At 43.8% G+C, this 18,613-nt stretch overlaps 1 pseudogene; it reads left to right on the forward strand.

Moving 5' to 3' along the window:
- The first annotated feature begins 2,140 nt into the window (after positions 1-2,140).
- The window catches only part of LOC142423789 (small ribosomal subunit protein eS6-like), a 67,481-nt pseudogene continuing 51,008 nt past the window's right edge, over positions 2,141-18,613 (forward strand).

Consider the following 18,613-nt stretch of genomic DNA (forward strand, 5'->3'; position numbering starts at 1 on the left):
CTACCCTGTGGACTGTGTCGCTGTAAGTTGAGGTCCCTTTAAGTCCACACGATTGGAATGTTCATCTCTGGAGCTGGGGACTGACAGTTGATGACAGTTGGGGACCTGCCTTGCTGTTTGCTGCCTGGGTATATATAGCCCAGCTCTCTCTACAGAAGGGGACTGGCAACTGGCAGCTCTCAAGCCTTGAAGGACTGCTAGTGTCTCACTGCTTTATAATTTAACTGTTAATTTCTTGTATTATCTATCTGTATATAATTTAACGGTTTATTTCTTAAATTATATATCTATCTTTATAAATATATTTATATATAATTACTAGCAATCTGGTTTGTCTCTCTAGAGAACCCTGTCCAATACAGTACATTAGAGAAACAAATTCACAGAAACTCATATGCATAAGAGAGAATTTTATATAAAGTGTAAGTGCACATCAAGAAAACATCCCAACCCAGTGCTGCCCAAGCTCACAAGTCCAACATTAACCCATATGTCCGTCAACAATTCTCAAAGTCCTCCTCTATCTCACAAAACACATGCAATGATGCTAACTGCAGGAGGAAAGCCGAGTCAGTGAACATATTAGCATCTCAGCACTGGCAGGGGTCTCCACACGGCTGCTCCAGCACCCAGGGCTGCATCGGGGTAGGTCCATGCGGCTTCTCCTTGGGGATGTCTTGCAGGAAGTGAACCTTGCCAGCTGAGGCAGAGAACTGACTAAGGCAGCTGCACCCTGGTCCAACCATCAGTAAGCAAGAGACCTGAGAACTAGAAAGGTGAGGCTCACCAAGCCATTTATCCCTCCGCCCTTCAATTAACCCCTAATGTGTTTATCGGCCAGGTTGGCACAATAAACTTTAACTATATAGGGGGGTGGGGTGGGGATGTGTCAATCACTACAATTGGTTCCATCTTCCCCTCCCCTTCCTCCTACTACCTTGGTATTGGTACTTCCATTTCTGTTCCTGAGGGGTTTACCTGACCTGGATTCCCTATGTCATGAGCTCGTATCTGTACCAGTGTACATGCTCCCGTCTTGCCAGAACTGAAAGGCAGGACTGGGGTCATGATAGTAGTGAGGGGTGAGAAAGCCTAATAAAACCAGAGGAATATTGTGTTTCATCAGCGCTATATTGTGCCCTGGTTGACTCATCCCTTCCTGTGACCCTTCTGTGAGGGGATGTCCTCATATCTACAGATGGGTTTTGGGTCTCTGCTTTGACCCTCCTTCATTCTCAATAATATGTTGTTTTGTGTCTTCTGATTTAAATATCTTTTCATGTACTAAAACACAAAATAAAACCAATTGCTGACAAGTCCATTCTGATTCACAAAAACCTTACATGTTAGAGCAGTGGTTCTCAACCTTCCTCATGCCGCGACCCTTTAATGCAGTTCCTCATGTTGTGGTGACCCCCCCCCCAACCATAAAGTTATTTTCATTGCTACTTCATAACTGTAATTTTGCTACTGTTATGAATCGGGCAACCCCTGTGAAAGATTGCGACCCACAGGTTGAGAACCGCTTTTATACAACTGTTCCATGGGGTGGTCACGACAGTAATCTTTACAGGCGATCACCAGGCTTTTCTTCTGAAGCCTCACTGGGTGTGTTTGAACCAACAACTTTGAGGTTCGTAGTCGAGCTCAAACTGTTTGTGTCACCCACCAGGGTCCTTGGAATATACTAGGGCCCTCAAATAAAGTGACTTGGGCTGCTTTTTGTTAACTTGTGAGGCCCTACCTCCCAAACCCTCCTGGAAACACCCATCTCAACCTGTAGTGAGATGTCTCTGCTCCCTTCCCCGACTTTCCTTCCTCTTACCACCCTCAGTACGTGGGCTCTCACATACATTTTCCCTTACTTCCTCAGTTCCCACTCTCCCTCACTGTACCTTATCCATCAACCTTTTTATGACAAATGGACACAGAAGCTCTGTCTCCCAGACAAAACTTTCTCCAAGACAGTTCCCTCGAGGCAAACGCTGAGATAGAGCCCTATAGGCAGGAAGTGTATAGAGGGAACAGTCAGAGCGAAGGCCTCAACTGATCTCACGAGGAGGGCAGGAGCCGGGACGACCTTTCAGTTCGGTTTTCGCCTTCAACAAAAGGGCCTGGCCATTTTGATCCCTCATCGGATATGGGCTTCCCTAAAAAGGCAGTGTCACCTGAAGCCAGGTGAGGTGTCTACTGATGAGCTGACTGTAAAGGCAGAGGGCCTTCGGCTGTCAATGCTTCTAAACATCGGGGAGTGGGACAGTTCCCCTGCCTTCTCCAGACCGGAGGGTCGTGGGTGAGGTACAGACCGGAGGGGTTTTCGCGCCTTCCGTTTCGTAAAAAGCTCGGCTGATGCTGGCCCTGGATGAAGCGAACAAAATGGGCTCCTACGGTTAGCCACGGTTCTGCGCCCCAGCGGGGATTTCCACGTGAGCCCCGAGCTACGGTGGCGGCCGGATGTACCCGACTTCCGGCTGCTCAGCGCGCATGCGCCACGCCCTCAGCCTTTCCGGTTTCCGGCGCCCACGCCCGGGGATAAGCCCATCACCCAGCCCCGAAGGCAGCCAGAGCCGCCTGTGGAGCGACCACCTGGGCCGGCGCTGGGCACCGGGCCCGGGCACCTCCCACTGGGTGACCTGGGGCTACACAGAGAATGGGCGCCTCGCTGGTCCCCTGCCCACACCAAGAAAACACCAACTCGGCCTCGAGTGGATTCTAACTCAGAGCCACCCACGCGGGCGGAGCGGCCAGGCTGCCCTCGTGGGCCTCCGAGACGGGAAGTGTGTGGGCGTAGGAAGCCTCTTGGGTCCTCAAAGGAGCTGGTAAGTGTGAACCCGTGCCCGGGCCGCCATCCCCGCCAGGAGAACAGTCCCTGCCAACTAGACTCTGCCCGAGATTTCAACAGGCCCCATTTCCCCTGCAGCGGTTAGGTTTCTAAGGTTAGAATTACCTCGGTCTTTGGCTTCCCAAGAGAAAGAAGTCACGCCAAAGCCAGGTTTGTGATCCAAGTGGCGTTTTATAAAGGACAGGAGTCTCGGGTTCTACACAGACCCCTCAGGGCGCTTCCACTCACAGGAGGAGCCCTGACGCCAGGGAAACCAGCAGCCCCACTGAGAAGCCTCTGGAGAAGAGGCGGGGCGGGCGGGGGATGTCTCAAAAGTTTCTGGCTTTTCAGGGCCCTCCGCTGGGAGGCGTGGTCCATGGAACTGCTTGAGTCTAAGGTGACCAGACGTCCCGCTTTTGAACAATTTGACCCACAGTGTTTTAAAAAAGTCCAGGTTTTTTAAAAGAATGCACGACAAGCTAGGGAATGGCAGGAGAACGGGAAGGGAATATACATAATACAAAACGCCATTCAAACAGCTGCTGAATTGTTGCCCGTAGATGTGGAAAATATTGTTATTAAAATATATTCTTATTTCTATGTATACACTGCTCGTAGAAATGCTTAAAGAATTTTGTGAAACAGCGGAAGTCGAATATCAGAAAATACTTAGATACAGTAAAACGCGCTGGTTAACCTTTTTGCCAGCTGTCGAAAGAATTTTGAAAATATATGATCCTTTGAAATCCTACTTTCTATCACAGGATAAATGTCCTAGAATTTTAGAAGAGTTTTTTGAAAAAGAATCTTAAAAAATTTGGCTAGAGTTTGTACACAATCAAGCAGCTCTTTTTTAAAATGCTATCTAACTTATTAAAGGTGACAAAATTTCGATAATCGAAGTAGCAAATGAAGTTAATAATTTAAAATTTCAGTGTCAAGAGCGGTTAGAAAATAATTTTCTTCCATTAACTATCCGTGATAGTATAAGTCAGCTAGAAGAACAAATTGTAATAAATTGTGCAGATATAATGAATCATGTTAAAAAGTCCTATGGTAATTGCATAGATTATTTAGAAGAGTGGGCGGTACATTCCAATGATATTGAACATTTTCATTGGGTTACATTAAAACAAGAACTTAATTGGAATGATGCGCAAAAATCATTTGATCATATTACTCAAAATTTCCCATATAGTAATATTTCCAAAAATGATCTTTTAATGAAGTAGCATTATTTTAAAAGTATATTGATAAGGAAAAGGTTAAATTTTGGGCATCAGCAAAAATAATAATAGAGAACAAATGGTTAGAAATATTTCATCATTTTGAAACAAACCATTTTCCATATAATCTCTAAAAATTGTGAAATACGTGCTGTCTTTACCAGGAACTAATGCTGTGACTGAACGCGTTTTTTTCTACGATAAAGTGTGGACATCAGAAAAATCACAATTAAATGTTGAGACTTTGAAAGCCATTTTATGTGTGAAATATAATTTAACAAATTCTTGTGAAAAATTTCATGACCTTTTAAACAGTGGCAGCAATGTACTAAAAAAATTCACTCAAATGAGAAATATGCCAAAGAATAACATAATACAATATAATACATAATACAATATACAATTTTAATGTATTATATTTGTACATTGTACTTATGTTGAAATTTAAAAAATATTACAATACTATTTTTGCATTCTATGGAAATTTTTGTTGCTCCATATAGAATAAATTTTTAATCAAGAAACACCCCCTCTCTCCTGGTCAATGTTAAAATCTGGTCACCTTATGCTTGACCTTATGCTGAATTAAGCCCATATGGCCTAGATTGGGACCCACTCAGGTGTACCGCACACCTAGGTGTACCCCCCACCCCACCTCGGGTCCTGAATGTCAGCATGCCCTCTAGCCTTTATGTCTGGCTGTGCTCCTCTGATTCTCTGCAGCAACCTCCTGTAAGGGCACCTTGGTATAGAAAGGGACAACTCCCTATCCGGGTATCTAACATTTCTCCACTAAAAGAGCCACATCTTTGGAGTACTGGAGGACAACATCTCTAGCTGCTTCATGCTGTCAAATAAGACACAAATTGAGGTTTTGAGTTCACACCCATCGTACTCAGTTGGAAGGGGCTGTCCACTCAGGGCCCCCGATGGATGAGGTTGGGGTGGTCTAGGAACTGGCAGTCCTGGAGCTGGCACACTGGGTTCAGAGACATTGGTAACCTGAGAACTTCTAGAAGAAACAAACAGGTGGACAGTTCAGGTGAGACAAGGGTAAGGCTGTGAGATGGCAGTGCCCTTGGAGGTGGGGTTTAGTGTCACAAGTTCAGAAAAGAGGGAATCTTAGGGCTGACAGGCATGGGTACTAGTTCTCTTTAAACACAGGAATGGTGTAGAAGCATTTACTGGCTTAAAGACTGTGGTGGATCTGAGGTAGGGTTTTCTGTGGAGGACTTATCTGCTCTGGGGTGGCAAAGGAGCTCCCCCCCCCCCAACAGCTCTCAGGGGTGCTTGTATTTATGGTTCACTTCTGAGGGGTCTGGGTGCAACAGCTTCCCCAGTGACACCTGTGAATGGTGCCCAGGGTTGGGGAAGAAGGAGAGGACAGGATAGGCAGCCCAGTATCTAGGAGGACATCCACTGATGTTGCTGGCATATTGATTGCTCCAGACCCGCTACGGCTCTCCTGCTGCTTCGCTGGCCAGCCAGTCTTCAATGAGCAGCTCACTGGCCTGCGGGCGCCCTCCCTCTTGGCTATCTGCCATGGAACAAGGGACACTGATAGCCAGCTTGCTTGCTGGGGTGGCATGGCCCTTGGATGGGCCTGTTCCAACTAGGGAAGTTCCATGCCCAGTGGCACAGTTCCCAGCACACATAGCACTTGGCACTTTGGTCACAGGTCTGGGAAACCTGGGAGGTGGTTGACGGGCAGTTAGCAAGTGTGGCCAGCACTTGGGCATGCCTGATGTCCTTCTCTCCTCTCCTGAGCCTGCACCTCCCCCTCCTGTTCCCTATTGTACAAGGTAGTATTAGCACCAGCAACCGTCTCTTCTAGGGTGACTCCTTCAGGCTCCTGTGCTAACTTTTGGAGCTTCTTCCAAATGTCCAGTGCAGTCTGCATGAGAAATTTGTCCCTGAGTAAGACTTGCCCTTTGTAGGAATCTACATCTATAGCAGTGTGATTCCTGAGGTCCTCCTTTATCCGCTCTAAGAAGCCTACGGGGCTTTCCTGAGGTTCCTGGTGAATCGATGTCACTTTAACATAATTAATGGCTTCTTGCCTTCCTGACATCAGTCCACTTGGGATACACGCCAGAAAATGTTCCCGTGCTCACTTGTCCTTGAGACAGTTTTTTTAATCATTTTATTAGAGGCACATAAAATTCTTACCACAGTCCATACATACATCAATTGTGTACAGCACATTTGTACATTCATTGCCCTCATTCTCAAAACACTTGCTTTCCATTTAAGCCCCTGGCATCAGCTCCTCATTTTCCCCCTCCCTCCCCACTCTCCTCTTCCTCATGAACCCTTGGTAATCTATAAATTATTACTTTGTCATATCTTACACTGTCTGACGTCTCCCTTCTCCCACTTTGCATACCACCCTCCCTCCACCCTCCTGGTATCGCCACTCTCACCACTGGTCCCAAAGGAATCATCTGCCCTGGATTCCCTGTGTTTCCAGTTCCTATCTGTACCAGTGTGCATCCTCTGGTCTAGCCAGATTTGTAAGTTAGAATTGGGATCATGATAGTGGGAAGCATTTAGGAACTAGAGGAAAGTTGTATGTTTCATTGTTGTTACACTGCACCATGATTGGCTCATCTCCTCCCCACAACCCTTCCATAAGAAGATGCCCATTGCCTACAGATGGGCTTTGGGTCTCCACTCCGCATTCCCCTTCATTCACAATGATATTATATTTTGTTCTGATGATGTCTTTTACCTGATCCCTTCAGCACCTTGTGATCACACAGGCTGGTGTGATTCTTCCATGTGGGCTTTGTTGCTTTTGAGCTAGATGGCCTCTTGTTTACCTTCAAGTCTTTAAGACCCTTGACGCTGTATCTTTTGATAGCTGGGCACCATCAGCTTTCTTCACCACATTTGCTTATGCATCCATTTGTCTTCAGCGATTGAATCGGGGAAGTGAGCACACAATGATGTGATTTTTTTGTTGATGCCTGATAACTGATCCCTTCGTCACCTTGTGATAACAAATGCTGGTGTGCTTCCATGTGGACTTTGTTGCTTCTGAGCTAGATGACCGCTTGTTTACCTTCAAGGCTTTAAGACCCCAGATGCTATATCTTTTGATAGTTGGGCACCATCAGCTTTCTTCACCACATTTGCTTATGCACCGGCTTTGTTTTCAGCAATTGTGTCGGGAAGATAAGCATCATGGCATGCCAGTTTAATAGAACAAAGTGTTCTTGCATTGAGGGAGTACTTGAGTGGAGGTCCAATGTCCATCTGCTACCTTAATACTAAACCTATACATATATGCATATAGATCTGTTTCCACATCCTCATATATAAACATATTAACTTCTGTACATGCTTTTATTTAGACCTCTATATATGCCCTTTGCCTCCTAGATCTTTCCTCTATTTCCTTTTACTTTCCTCTTGTCCCACAATCATGTTCAGCCTTCATTTGGATTTCAGTAATTCCTCTCGGTTACATTACCCTTGGTCATGTCCTACCAGGCCTCCTCCAGCCTCCTCACCACCGATTTGGATCACTTATTTTTCCCTGTCCCTGGGTTTAACACCACTTCCTTTCCCCCACTTACCCCTCTTCCATTTCCCTCTGGAACTGTCAGTCCTACTATTTTCTCCGGATTGTTCATCCCAACCTATCTTATTTAGACAGACCTGCGCAAATAACATGCACAAAAACAAGATAGAGCAAAACCAAGCAGCAAAAGAAAACAAAACAACAAGAAACCAATGACAAAAGATAAAATACAACACAACAACAAAAAAGAAAAGCTTGTAGTTAGTTCAAGGACTGTTGGCCTTTAGGAATGTTTTCCGGTCGTGTCGGATGGGGTACCAAGCCCTGCCCCCAAAGTCTATTTTTGGTATTCCCTGGGGACTTCGTTGCTCTGTTCCCCTTACTGTTCTGTTCCACGCCCTTAGTGTTTTGCCTTGGTGTGGTGGGATCAGATCGAGCGGAATTCCCACACTGTGTCTCCAGTGTTGTCCCCTGTAGGTCAGTGAGGGATGTCGTGTCTCATAGTGGGGCCGGCCATATGATCTTCTCTATGGATTGACTGCTCTGAGTGGGAATCTTGTCAAGGCTTGGTGGGCCAGGATGTGCTCCATTCTCTTTTCTTCTCCCTTCATTTGCTCTTGTGTGCTCTGATCAGACATGTCTCTCTCCCTGAGATACAGATTGAGTGCTATGCTCTGAAACAAATTCTTCTGTGGGGAGGGGCAGGTGTCCATGTAGTTGGGATTGGGGCTGGCCCCTCAGACCTCTCCACTGGTTCCCTATTCCATGCCGGCTTGTTGCATTCACACCTCGGAGCACTGGATTGAAGTCTGGTCCCTCTTTACCTGTGGAGATATAAGCAATACCCTCTCTTTGAGGAGGTTAGTGCCCTGTTCCCCCGCTATCCATTTCTTTTCTTCCCCTGCCCCTTTTTAGTTGGCTATCATATGTATCCCTGGATTTGGTCTGGCAACTGCCATAATACTTCATCTGCCCCTGCCATACACACCCAGGAATGTTTGTATACAATAGTTTTTTTCCCTATGCCTCTTTTCCATTTTTTAAAGCTTCAGCGGATTCATGTTGTACTTGTCCTTTTATGCTTGGTTTATTTCGCTTAGCATAATTCCCTCCAGTTCTTCCCATGCAGAGATGTGCTTCATATGTTCATCACTGCTTTTTAGCGATGTGTAGTACTCCATTTTATGTATGTACCAGTTTTTTAATTCACTTGTCAGTTGATGGAAATTTATGTTGTTTCCAACTCCTTGCAATTTTGAACTGTGTTGCAATGAACATTGGAGCACAGATATCTGGCGTGGTTTGTTTCTTGCTTCTTCTGGGTATATGCCCAGTAAGGGGATTTCTGGGTTGTATGGTAGCTCGATTTCCATCTGTTTTAGATATCGCCAGATCAATTTCCATAGTGGCTGTACATACTTACAGCAGTGGATGAGAGTTCCTGTCTCCCTTCAGCCCCTACAACACTTGTTGCTTCCTGATTTTTTGAATTGGGCTATCTTTGAGGGTGTTAGGTGGTACCTCATTGTTGTTTTAATTTGCATTTCTCTTATGGCTAAAGATCGGGAACATTTCCTCATATGTTTATTGGCCATTCAGATTTCTGCCCCTGTGAAGCTTCTGTTCAGGTCCTTTGCCTACCTCCTCAGTGGGCAATTAGTTTTTTTCTTTTTGGAAGCTATCAGAGTATTGTAGATTTTAGTAATAAGGCCTTTGTCTAATATGTCATTGCTAACGATGTTTCCCAGTCCGTTGGGGTCTCTTAATATTCTCTTGGTGAATTCATTCGATGTAACAGGTGTTTTATCTTCAGTATATCGCACTTGTCAATTTGTGCCTCCTCTGTGTTTGTGTCCTTCCCTATTTCTGATAGCCTGTGTATTCTCTGTGCCAAAGTTCTCAGGTTGGTCCCAGTTCCCTTATTGATGACGCTAATAGTTTGGGGTTTAACCTCAAGGTCTGTGATCCACCTTGAGTTTATTTTTGTGTATAGAGTGAGTTAAGGGTCTTGGTTCACTTTTCTGCAGGTAGCTATCCATTTTTTCTAGCACCACTTGTTAAAGAGGGCATCTGTTTCTGATTGGATATTTTTGGGACCATTATCAAAGATCAGTTGTCTGTTTGCTGATGATTTTATTTCTGGGTTTTCAGTTGTTTTCCATTGGTCTGAATATCTGTCATTTTACCAGTACCATGCGGTTTTGACAACTGTGGCTGTATAAGATGTGCTAAAGTCAGGTAAAGCAAGCCCTCCCACTGTGTACCCCTTCTTGAGGAGTTCTCTGCTACTTCTGGGCTTCTTCCCTCACCATATGAAGTTGGTAATCAGATTTTCCAATTCTTTGAAGAAAGATGAGGGTAATTGTATTGGGAATGCATTAAACTTATATAGTGCCTTGGGCAGAACTAACATCTTTACTACATTGAGTCTTCCAATCCAGGAGCATGGATGTTTTTCCATTTGTTGAGGTCACTCTTGGTTTCTTGTAATAGTGTTCTGTAGTTTTCCTCATATAGATGTTTTTTTTTTCAGTCCAGTATATCCCTAGATATTTCAATTTGTGCTCGGTTATTGTGAAGGGTACCACCTTTTTTGACCTCCTCTTCTGTGGTCTTATTCAATGTGTATAACAGTCTGATGGACTTCTGTTTGTTGATCTTGTATCCTGCCCCTCTTCCAAACTCCTCTATTGCTTCCAGTACTCCCCTTGTGGAACTTTTGGGATTGTCCATATATAAAATCATATCGTCTGCAAATAACGATAGTTTATTCTCTTCCTTCCCCAGATGAATACCTTTGATGTCTCTTCTTTGCCTTATACTGTTAGCTAAAACCTTCAGTACTCTACTAAATAAAGAGTGGGGACAAAGAGCATCCTTGTCTGGTCCCCCTTTTCAGTGGGATTGTTAGTCGTTTCTCCATTGACTACCACGTTGGCTGTGGGATTTCGTATATAGCTTTTATCATCTTGAGGAATTTTCCTTCCATCCCTATCTTCTTAAGTGTCTTAAACAGGAATTGGTTTTGGATGTTGTTGAATTCTTTTTCTGCATCTATCAAAATCATGTGATTCTTAACAGTTTTTCATGTCAATGTGTCAAATGATACTAATGGTCTATCATTTGTTGAACCATCCCTGCATTCCTGATATGAATCCCACTTGGTCATGGTGAAATATTTGTTTCATATACTTTTGTATTCTATCGGCCAGGATTTTGTTAAGGATTTTTGCGTCGATGTTCATTAGGGATATTGTAGGTATCGATTCTTGTGGGATCCTTGCCCAGTTTGGGTATCAGAGTTATACTAGCTTCATTGAAGGAGTTTGGGAATTAGCCGTCTTTTTCTATGGTCTGGAAGAGTTTATGTAGGATTGGTGTTAGTTCTTCTAAATGCTTGGTAGAATTCTCCTGTGAAGCTCTCTGGTCCAGGGGATTTTTTTGTTGGTAATCCCCTGATAACCTTGTCTATTTCCTCTGTTGCTATGGGTCTGTTGAGCTTCTTGACGTCCTTTGGGGATAGTGTAGGGAAGGATTGTTTTTCCATAATTTGTCCATGTCTTCCAAGTTGTTGAATTCATTGGAATATAATCCTTCATAGTAAAGTGTAATTATCCTTTTGATTTCATTAGGGTTTGTTGTAATGTCCCCTCATTCTTGCTATTGAAATTTGTTCCCTCCTTTCTTTGGTTAGGTTTGCTAGTGGTCTGTAGATTCTGTTTATCCTTTCAAAGAACCAACTTTTAGCAGCATTATTTTTTCCAGAATTTGCTTATTTTCCCTCTCCTGAATCTTAACCCTGAGATTTATTATTTCTTTGCTTTTGCTATTAATGGGATTGTCCTGCTGACGCTGCTTTAGTTGTTGTAAATTTTGTGCCAGCATATCAATCATGAATCTCTTCTCCTTTTTCAGGTGCGCATGTATTGCTATGAACCTCCCTCTGATAACTGCCTTCGCTGTGTCCTATAACTTTTGGTACGTCGTGTTCTCATTCTTGTTGGTTTCAATAAATTTCATCTCTGATCTGTGCCAGTATGCACTCCTTTTACAATAGAGAGTTATTTATCCTCCAAATGCTTGCTCTTGTTTTCTTCATCTTCCTTTGGTTGATTTACAGCCTTATGGCACAGTGGTCAGAGAGGCCTATATGATATCAATGTGCATAAATTTATGTAGATTCACCTTGTGTTCCAGCATGTGGTCTATCTTCAAATATGTACTATGCGAGCTTGAAAAGAATGAACTTTTAAAATTTTGGATTAAATGCTCTATGAATATCTGTCAGGTCAAATTATCTAATTGTATTATTTAGATCTCTAGCCTCCTTATTGCATTTATTTCCCTGTGCTGTATCTTTCTCAGAGAGCGGTGTATTGAAGTCACCTACTATAACTGTTGATACTGTGATTTCTTTTTTTCACTTTTTGGAGTGTGGATGACATATTCAGCGGGTCTCTCATTCTGGGAATATATGTTTATAATGCTTAGTGGTTCTTTGTCTACCGTTTCCTTGAACATTATATAGTGTCCCTTGTTATCTCTTTTTATGGTTTGCACTTTGAGGTAAATTTTATCCGAGATTAGATTGCAACCCCTGCTTTTTTTTAATTGATGCTTGCTTGGCATGCCTTTCTCCAGCCTTTGATTCTCAGCGCATTTTTGTCTGTAGTCTTGAGATGTATCTCCTGTAGGCAGCAGATTGATGGGTTGTGTTTTCTGAGCCAGTCTGCTTAGCTCAGTCTTTCAATGCCTGAGTTCATGCCATTGATATTCAGAGTTATTATCTCCATCTGTGGACTCTGTGATGTCATATTATAACTTTTGTGTTGGGTGTTTTCCTCCCTTCCTTTCTTATTAGTGTGTTGTGCGTGTGTGTGTGTGTGTGTGTGTGTGTGTGCATGTGTGTGTATCATTCTTGACTTCTTTCCATCCTTGAGCCAATATTGTCTTGGGGTCTGTTTTCTCTTTGTTCCCCTTTGGGTGAGGTTGTTCTATGTGGCGGTCTCTTATTTATGCTTGGTGAGTGTTGTTTTTCTACCCATTCTAGGTCAGCAAGGATCTTTTGTAGGGCTGGTTTTCTTCTAACATATTCTTTTGAGTTTTTCCTCGTATGGGACTTTTACTTCTACATCTGTCTTGCTTGGTAAATTGACTGGTTGTAGAATATTCTTGAGTTTTGCAATAGTTTATTATGCCAGCCTGGCCGATAAACACAAGTAGGATTATTTGAAGGGCGGAGAGATAAATGGCTCAGTGAGCCTCGCCTTGCTTGTCTCTCATTCTTTAGTCATTGGACCTGCGTGTGGCTGCCTTGCTTGTTTTGTGTCTCAATTTAAAGGGTACACCACCTGTGAGATGCCTAACCTATGGACTGTCGCTGTAAGTTAAGGCCCTTTTAAGTCCACACGATTGGAATGTTCATCTCTGGAGCTGGGGACCGACAGTTGGTGACAGTTGGTGACCTGCCTTGCTGTTTGCTGCCTGGGTGTATATAGCCCAGCTCTCTCTACAGAAAGGAGCTGGTGGCTCTCAAGACTTAAAAGACTGCTAGTGTCTCACTGATTTATAATTTAACTGCTAATTTCTTGTATTAGCCATCTATATATAATTTAACGGTTCTTTTCTTGTGTTATATATCATCTTTATAAATATATTTATATATAATTAAAAGCAATCTGGTTTTGTCTCTCTAGAGAACCCTGTCCAACACATTTTGTTACCAGGAGTGCTTCTAGAGAAATAAACCATAAATATGGGTTTCTTAAATTGGCTTTCCAACCTGATTAGTCTTAACAGCACTTCAACACCCCAAAACATGGATACATCTACTTCAACACCCCCAAAACATGGATACGTCTGCTACTCTTACTAATCCGTGGTGTGAAATAGCAAAGATAAAACCTAAAGTAGCACCACCGTTAGATGAGGTGCTGGTTAAAGGAGATGCTCTGGGTGATCGTATGTTTGATATTTTCCAGGAGTTTTGTAATGATGACAAGTATAGAGAAGCTGGTTGGCTGGTCCTTCTTATAATGGAAAGTGTGATTAAGGAGAGGGGTGATCTCAGAGCCTCAAAAACGCGCCTCAGGCGCAGACTAATGGATTTGAAAACTTTCATCTGGGCTACAAAGGAGAGCCTTCTCTCCTCTAGTAAAAGAGCTGACATTGCTGAGAACCAGGTCCAGAGTCTCATTATACGAGTGGCTGAATTGCAACAGCAGCTGAATTGCATATCTAGAGTAGTGTCTGAAACCAAAGTAAGGGCATTAATTGGGAAAAGTTGGGACCCTGAAACATGGGATGGGAACATATGGGCTGATGATCCAGAAGAGGAGGATATTGAGCCCTTAGAAACACCTGAGCAGATTAGCCAAACTATTCAAGTTGATATGCCAGGTGGGGCTGTATCAGTAGCATTACCTGAGGAAGATGCCTTGCAAGACATTGCTGAGAGCACCCAGGAAACACCCTCACCACCCATTATTTCCGCTAGACCTGTCACTAAAATTAAGTCTCAGAAACCTCCTAAAGGTGAGGTTGAGATGATTATCTAAGAAGAAGTGCGCTATACTCATAAAGACCTGTTCGAGTTTTCAAATACATACAAGCAAAAGCCTGGAGAATATCCCTGGGAATGGTTACTAAGGCTGTGGGATGCACGAAATGTAATATTAGGCCAGTCTGAGTTTCTAGATATGGGACCCCTAAGCACAGACTCTTCTTTCAATATCTCTGTGAGACAGGCTAAAAAATGATCTAATTCTTAATTTGGTTGGTTCAGTGAAGCATGGACGGCCAGATAGCCTAGATTAGACCAACTTGAAGTACCTGACCTACCTTGGTACACTGTAGAGGAAGGCATCCAAAAGCTTAGAGAAATTGGTATGTTAGAATGGATCTATCAGGATATTCCCATAGACCCAAAAAGTTTTTGAAGTGGGCCCCAGTATCTCTTAAGACTCCTGTAATTGCTATTTTATGTGTACCGGGATTAACAGTGGGCACTGCCCTAAGCGAACTCCGACATTTGCCCACAATGGGGTTGATTGGTTCCCGTGATGGTAGAGGGCAGGTGTCAGCACTGAATCAACGGAGACAGAGTCGGCGTGGTTATAATAGACAACAAGGTTTCAATAGTAATCAAAGCAACCTGTCTCGTGTGGAATTATGGCATTGGCTACTTAGCCACGGTGTCCCTAGGAATGAAATAGATGGGAAACCTACTAAATATTTATGTGATCTGTACAGGTGAAAGAATGGTAGATCAGGTGAGCAGCAGAATAGACAGTCACGATCGCTCAATCAATTCCCAGACCTGAGCCAGTTTACAGACCCACAACCCCTTGAATGAGGGGGAGGCCGGGTCCCTTGGAAGGAGGACCCTGCTACATCACCAAAGGTTTATACTGTTAGTCTTTCTTCTAGCCTTCCCCAAAGAGACCAGTGTCCTTTCACAAGACTGACTGTTCATTGGGGGGAAAGGAAACAATCAAACTTTTCGGGGGTTACTAGATACTGGCTCAGAACTGACACTAATTCCAGGAGACCCAAAGTGTTTCGAAGGCCTACCAATCAGAGTGGGGGCTTATGGAGGTCAAGTTATCAATGGGAAAAAAAAGTTATCAATGGAGTTTTAGCTCAGGTACGCCTCACTGTGGGTCCAGTAGGCCCCCAGATCCATCCTGTGGTTAATTCCCCAGTTCCAGAATGCATCATTGGAATAGACATACTTAGTAACTGGCAGAACCCCCATATTGGATCCCTAAAATGTGGAATAAGGGCTATCATGATAGGAAAGGCCAAGTGGACAGCATTAGAATTGCCATTACCTAGGAAAATAGTAAACCAAAAGCAGTATCGCATTCCTGGAGAGATTGCAGAGATCAGTGCCACCATCAAAGACTTGAAAGATGCAGGGGTGGTGATTCCTACTACATCCCCATTTAACTCACCTATTTGGCCTGTAAAGAAGACAGATGGATTCTGGAGAATGACAGTGGATTATCGTAAACTTAACCAGGCGATGACTCCAATTGCAGCTGCTGTCCCAGATGTGATTACATTGCTTGAGCAAATGAATACTTCTCCTGGTACATGGTATGCAGCTATTGATCTGGCTAATGCCTTTTTCTCAATACCAGTCTCAAAGAACCACCAGAGGCAGTTTGCCTTCACCTGGCAGGGGCAACAATATACTTTTACAACTCTCCCCCAGGGGTACATCAACTCTTCTGCCCTGTGCCATAATTTAGTCCGAAGGGACCTTGACCACCTGTCTATCCCACAAAATGTCACACTGGTCCATTATATTGATGACATTATGCTGATTGAACCCACTAAGGAGGATGTATCAAAGACTCTAGATTCATTGGTACGATATCTGCGTACATGGGGTTGGGAAATTAACCCAACGAAGATTCAGATACCCTCCACATCAGTGAAATTTCTAGGAGTCCAGTGGTATGGGGCATGTCGACATATTCCTACTAAAGTGAAGGATAAGCTATTGCATTTAACGCTCCCAACGACTGAAAAAGAGGCACAATGCCTAGTGGGCCTCTTCGGATTTTGGAGGCAACATATCCTTCACTTGGGTGTTCTACTTCAACCTATTTATCAAGTGACACGAAAAGCCTCCATTTTTGAGTGGGGCCCAGAACAAGAAAAGGCTCTTCAACAAGTTCAGGCTGCCTACCATGCAAGCTGCTTTGCCACTGGGACCATATGATCCAGCTGACCCAATGGTGCTAGAGGTGTCAGCTGTAAATAAAGATGCAGTGTGGAGTCCTTGGCAGATTCCTATTGGTGAATCACAGCATAGACCATTGGGATTTTGGAGAAAAGTCTTGCCATCCTCTGCAAACAACTACTCCCCCTTTGAAAAACAGCTGTTGGCCTGTTACTGGGCCTTGGTGGAGACTGAACGCCTCACCATGGGCCACCAAGTCACCATGAGGCCTGAATTACCTATCATGAACTGGGTATTGTCTGACCCACGTAATCATAAAGTTGGACATGCGCAGCAACACTCCATTGTTAAATGGAAGTGGTATATACAAGATCGGGCCAAAGCAGGACCTGAAGGAACAAGTAAGCTCCATGAAGAAGTGGCCCAAATGCCAACAGTCTCCACTCCTGTCACATTGCCTCCTTTCTCCCAGTCTGCACCTATGGCCTCCTGGGGAGTTCCTTACCATACTTTAAGTGAAGACCAAAAAAGTCATGCTTGGTTTACGGATGGCTCTGCACAATATGCAGGTACCACTCGTAAGTGGACAGCAGCAGCACTACAGTCCCTTTCTGGGATCTTCCTAAAGTCCACTGTTCTTTGAATATTCTATACTCCGAGTGAATTTTTCTCTCGATATCATTGTTTCCTTGGGATTCCAAATTGCTATTAGTAAAATATATATATATATATATATATATATATATATATATATATATATATATATATATATAAAACAGTGCTACATAAACAATATACCAGCAATAACTTTTCCCACACAGACTTATAGACTGCACTGCCCATCAATGCAGTCTGATGAGTGTCCATCAATGGAACCTTGCAAGGCCACATCATTTCAGCTTCCCCAGTGTCCATATTGTTGGAACTCTACTTTTACCTCAGGCTCACACTGGTGCGATGTAGGAACCGGCACAGTAACAGAGCCAGTTCCTCCACCACCTTTCTAGTTCACACTGCCCTGTGTGAACTGAACTGCAATCTGTGAACTCACACAGGAATCTGGTCGCATGGGTGAGAAGACCCATGCAATCAGATTTCACTGCAAGAAAAAAGAAGGCACGTATGCCTTTTTTCTTCCGAATCTAAAGTGAGTTCAGTATATAAGCATATAAGCATATGGCTGAACTTGCACAGCTCAGGGATCGCAACAGTGAACTGGGGCTTACACAGCACACAACATAGAACCTCACACTCAACTGAATAGCAATCAGAATATAAATGCACTTACTGTAAGGTGAGCAGATTTTAACATTGATAAAGTGGGACACCAGTGGGACACCATTGATAAAACTCATGTCCTGGTGTGGTAGCCAAAAACCGTATACCCTAGTTTGTCATTCATTCTTTCTAAAAATCAGGACCTTTTTAAAACGCCGCAGGATGCAGGAAGAATTGTTAAAAATCAGGACTGTCCCACGAAAATCGGTATGTCTGATCACCTTAACTTGCTGTCAGTTAAATTGGACTTCCTACTCTTCGTATGTCTGCAGAGCTGAATTAAGTTTCCATGGGGCCCTAGGGAGATTGCCAGTTTGGGGGGTCCCGTGCAATAGCACAGAGCACTGACCATTTGCTGTAACACTGATCACTGACTATTTGCATACCTCTGAATGCTGACCTTTGCATTACCTCTGAGCACCGAAAATTTGCATTAGCACTGAGCGCTGACTATTGTGTTATCACTATGATGCAACCCCCCTAGAAACCACCCCCAACTAACCAACTTAAAAAAAAAAAGACCTAACTTCAGGGGAAAAGGCCCCCCTTAACTGTGTAAAAGGCCCTACTAACTGCAAAATAAAAATAATAGACCTCCTAACTTAAAAAAAACACAACAACTTAATTTGTTCTTACCTCAGTCCTCAGGCAGCAGCAGGCTCTGCACAGGCAAGCTCGTGACTCGTCTGATCACACCCGAGACTGAGAGTCGTCGAGAGACAGAGAGAAAGAGGGGAGTCGAAGAATGTGGCGCACAGTTCACACGTGCACTGCGGCCCAGGCTGAGTCGGCTGCTAAACAGGACAGGCAGCGGAGGTAAAAAAACACCCAGCGGGCCAGGTAAATGTCCTCGGTGGGCCACAGCCGTAGTTTGAGGATCCCTGGCTTAACTGTTATGTGCCTTGTGGTGACTTGTTGAGATTCAGTCTAGGTAGTGTTCTTTCTGCCTCCTGAATGGTTGCCTGGTTATCATTCATTAAGCTGTGGAAGATTTGTTCCAAGAATTCTCTCACTGTTTTTGCAGATGACACTTCTTTCTTGTATCTTCCTCCGTAATCCAATAGCTGTCT

The sequence above is a fragment of the Tenrec ecaudatus genome, chromosome 1 (assembly GCF_050624435.1).
Source record: "Tenrec ecaudatus isolate mTenEca1 chromosome 1, mTenEca1.hap1, whole genome shotgun sequence".
Classification (NCBI taxonomy): domain Eukaryota; kingdom Metazoa; phylum Chordata; class Mammalia; order Afrosoricida; family Tenrecidae; genus Tenrec; species Tenrec ecaudatus.